Raw genomic sequence first — 4,975 nt, 5'->3', positions numbered from 1 at the left:
TTTTAAATTATTCTATTAAAATTAATTAAAATCTAATAACAAAAATATTCAAAACTCAGTTTGCTAATTAGTAATTAGTGAAAAAGTGATCCGAGAATTTAATTATTACAAGTGTAATAACCTGTGTCGTGCACGTGATAAGATTAAAATTATAATTTTAAACTATTCTATTAAAATTAATTTAATTAATAAATAAGTAATATGATGTGTATTGTTCATTCTTTTTTAAATATAATATTAAGTGTATTAACTAAAATGTAACTATTAAGTGTATAAGAATTATGTTTGAATTATGAATTCTTTAAATAAAATTATCCCATTTAAAATATTTAAATTATGATTTCAATCATAAATTACAATTATGATTTAAAAAAATAGATATGATATTATATTTTTTTCTCCACTTCACTATTAATATACTGATATTGCAAGTCTACATTACAATATTTTTCTGAATCTTGACTGAAAAGAAAATAGTTACGTGTTTCTATCATTCTATTTATTTAATACACCATGTGTTAACACTAACGATATTTTTAAAAAATATATATATTGATAAAAATAGATATAATATGATTACAAATATAATATAAATAAATAAAATATATAAATAAATGCTAAACCAATATGTTTACCAATATCTTTGTTGAATTTTGTAAATTAGAGAATAATCATGTATTCGGTTGTTTAGTGATCACATAGATGATCAATTAATTATATTGTAAATTGATATCACAGTGTGCATCTTATTTTTTTCTCCTTTCTAAATGAAAGCGAGAATTAAGAGAAATAAGTAGAAATATATAAAAAAAAGATTTTGCACTACAACACATAATTATTACCAAAAAAAATATTCGCATTAAAATATTAAAATTTTACATACGTATTGTAAATGATGAAGATCAATTACAATGTACTGGTCACTTCTCCTTATTTTTTATCATTATATAAGTTTTTCTTATCCACTCAAGAGTCCAATAACATCTAATTGAACAAAAAAAATTAAATTAAAAGTACCAAATTAAGAACAAATGAGTGAATAATATAAAAAATTAAATTTCTCTTGATTCTTCAATCTCAAAATTTGAGAAGACATAGACATTTCTTTATACCAATTCATTCTCAGACATTTTTGTCAAATAGTTTTTGATTGAACAATAAATTTTATCGTACTACAAAATAAATTCAATATAAAAGCTATTAACTTCTACAAAGCTATTAAAAAGAATTGTCTTTGACTTGTGGAATGACGTACTTATAAAATTAACTTAAAATACGAATTATAAATATTTTTAAGAATTTAATTTTGATGCACTAACAATGTAAAGTAGTTTTACACATGCATCCAATTATATAATGATACATCAGTAAAAATAACTACCTTTTATATTGAATGCGTAAATGGTCATCCAAAAGAACGGATGTGATTGTACGACTGTGTAAAATATTTTATACTGTCAATATATCAAAAATTAAACTCTCATTCTTTTTTGCTTGTCATTTCTACACGTAATATTAGATCAAAAAAATTCTAAATTTGAAATATAATAATTATGAATATGTCATGTGACAGAAAAATAATGAGTTAAAAGGTATATATATATATATATATATATATAAAGAGAGAGAAGTATTCAGTATAAAGAGAGAAAATGTTTGCAAATATCAAATTTTTTTGTTATGATTATTTCCTTATATATATGATTATTTTTTATTTTACAACCGTGCAATAATTTTTTATTTTTTCTATTCATGCATATTTCTCAATCCTTTTCATACACATGATGATTAATTATTTTTATTTTAAATGGTGATGTTTTAATTTTTTTTTCTTTCGCGTATTTTTATACATGGGCAAGAAAAGCAAAATCACGTATTGTAACTCTTTTTCTTTTTCCATGCTTTAATCTTAATTAATCAATCTTGTGTTCACACAATATAATTAAATTTTTAATTACTTGAGTATATTGATGAATTACATTTCTCTTAATAATTGCATTCCTAATCTGAAATACAAAAAATAAAAAAAAGTGATGCATATATCCAAGAAAAAAATAAACTTAAAAATCGAAAAAAAAAAAGAAATTTCATATTAAAAAAATAAAAAAATAACATATCCAAAAAGAATAGTCATAATATATAAATTGAGGCAACAATTTAAATTTCTCTAAAACTAATTTAATCAAATACTAATATTAGAACTAAATTATTTAAATAATATTTAAGTTATTCTAGTCCTTAGATACGTATAGATTAGAGTCATTCTAGTAACGACAACCAATTGAAATAACATCATAAGATCGAACATTTAGAATCCGTACAAATTCAGACCATTTTTTTGTTAAAATTGTCAAACTAAATTGACCTTTATTTTCTTCAATGACATTGCATTGATGCACCAGAAAACCGGTAGTTTATGAAAAAATCACAGTATGTTATAAAATTATTTTAATACAAAGTTTAAGAGAAGAAAATTTAAATATAGTACCAATCTTTGAAATTGCATCTTCAAATTTGAAGGAATTTTTCAAAATTGAACCTAAATTGAGAAAATTCAATCTTATTAGATGCTCCACTTCAAATATTTTTGGACAAACGTAGAAAGTATGGAGGGAATGAAACTTGAACTTGACCTACAAAACTCCTTGGAAACAATTGCTCAATCAAAGAAGAATAACAAATTAGAAAAAAAAAAGAATGCTTTGCCTGTTAGATTTAGACTCACAAATCGCAAAAGAAACACTATATATAACCTAGGTTAGTAATACAAAAATAATTATAGAAATTAATTATTGATACCAATATCAACTTATCACTATTAACGTTAGTATCATATTTATGGCAATTAGTAGTACAAAAATAACTATAGAAATTAATTATTGATATCAATATCAATTTACTACTATCAACGTTAGTATCATATTTATGGCAATTAGAATTATAGAATTATGTTTATTTTTTTATTTTTAATTATTGATATCTTAATCTTTTTAAAAATATTTTTTCCTTTTTTAAAATATAATAATGTAACACCCTCACTATCAGAAGTCACGCTTCCGGCTGCGCCACTCTGATAGGAAGAAGTATTACGACTACTTTACATACTAAATACTAAAATAGAAGCCTGTGACTCGACACTATGTAACACCCAAAACTTTTGAGAAGTCCTATTTTGAACTAATCTCAAATCATATATTTATTTATATTTTTAATTTCATAAATTATCTTATTGAAGGTAATTAAAGGTAGTTTTGATTAATTGGATTTGAAAAAAATTAAGGTTTTTATCCAAACTCTATGCTTATGGAGTATTTCTCTATTTACAACTTAAAGTTCTAGAAATCTAAAAAATAATGAGTTTGGGCTATTTAAATTAAGATTTTATCTAATTTTATAATTATTGAGTTATTTTATATATTTAAATTGTAAAGTTTGTAGTTGTGAAATAATAAGGATTTTTATATGATTTGAACTAAATAATTAATATTTTAAAATATTGATACTACTGTTTTGGAAAAACAAAGGATTTAAGTATATTATTTCTAATTATTTGATTTGGACATTTTATTGAAAATAATTTGTAAAATTGACGAGCAAATAGTATTTTCTATATACAATTAATGTTGGATTTAACTTGGGTTTCAATTATTATATTATTCCCAATTTTATTTGAAATTACCAAGTTACCCCTAACCCTAATTTTCAAAATAATAAAACCCTAACCCAACAACCCGGTTCCCCGGAGAGCTCAGCCGCGAGAAGGGGAAGCGCGGGTCTGACCCGTCGCCGCCGATCTGTCCCAACCCAACACCATCGCGAGGAAGCTGCCACCCTGGGGTGTATCGTCGTTGAGGAGCCGTCGCCGCCAGATCCGCCGCCGCCTCTGTTCGTTGCGCCGTCACCTCTAGCCGCGCCACCGTCCCTACGCCGTTGCAGAGCAAACAAGAGAGAGATCTGAGGCTGAGTTGGGAGTCTAACCATCGTGCCCAGCCGCCGTTCGCGTCGCCGGCGCTGCCTCCGTCGGAACTGCCGCCGTAGGTGCCGCTGCCAGAGAAAGGAGCTGCGTCTCTGTGACTCTGACCGCCGGGAGTGGTTCTGTGACTTCTGGGACCACCGCCGGAGCTTCTGGCCATTTCTGCCGTCGCCGGAAAACTCTGCCGCCACCATTGCCGAAGTCCGGGTCGCCGCTGCCATTTAAGGTGGCTGCCGGGCTGCCGCCAAGCCGGTTTGGAGACCGCCGCTGTTTCGGTTCAGCCGTTCCTTCTTCGTTCCGTAAGCGTCTCGATCTGAAAGCCCTCTAGTTACTGCTCCATTATATGTTGAGGTGTTGTAGCATTCATTGTTATGAGAGTAAATCTCGGCTATTATATGTTGCGATTAGAGTGGTTGTGGTTGCTGAGAAAGCGGGTTGGAGCTGAGGTTTTGACTGCAGTCGATTCGGGTCAATACGAAAGGAGTCAGTTAGCGAGTTGGGTTGTGATTTCAACGTATCGAGGTAGGGACTTTTTATACAAACTGATTCATTTTAAAGTGGAAGTTGTTATAAATAGATATGCTGTACAAAATGTATTTCTGGTGGTTATGTGAGTCTTATGAATTGTCTGGTTTTATCTTGAATGAATATGGGTGCTTGTTTGATTGTAATACTGTTTCGGTTCAGCCGTTCCTTCTTCGTTTGGTAAGCGTCTCGATCTGAAATCCCTCTAGTTACTGCTCCATTATACGTTGAGGTGTTGTAGCATTCGTTGTTATGAGAGTTAATCTCGGCTATTATATGTTGCGATTAGAGTGGTTGTGGTTGCTGAGAAAGCGGGTTGGAGCTGAGGTTTTGACTGCAGTCGATTCGGGTCAATACGAAAGGAGTCAGTTAGCGAGTTTGGGTTGTGATTTCAACGTATCGAGGTAGGGCCTTTTTATACAAACTGATTCATTTTAAAGTGGAAGTTGTTATAAATAGATATGCTGTACAAAATGC

The 4,975-nt window shown here is 29.3% G+C and overlaps 1 long non-coding RNA gene across 1 annotated transcript in view; it reads left to right on the top strand.

Moving 5' to 3' along the window:
* Window positions 4,647-4,975, top strand: part of LOC110264485 — a 1,890-nt gene continuing 1,561 nt past the window's right edge. The window contains exons 1-2 of the long non-coding RNA XR_002350666.1: window positions 4,647-4,678; window positions 4,788-4,902. This is a non-coding gene — a long non-coding RNA (uncharacterized LOC110264485). The remainder of the gene's footprint in view (window positions 4,679-4,787; window positions 4,903-4,975) is intronic.

The sequence above is a fragment of the Arachis ipaensis genome, chromosome B07 (genome assembly GCF_000816755.2).
Source record: "Arachis ipaensis cultivar K30076 chromosome B07, Araip1.1, whole genome shotgun sequence".
Classification (NCBI taxonomy): domain Eukaryota; kingdom Viridiplantae; phylum Streptophyta; class Magnoliopsida; order Fabales; family Fabaceae; genus Arachis; species Arachis ipaensis.
Note: the sequence above shows the minus strand (reverse complement) of the source record. Positions and strands in the feature narration are given on the sequence as shown.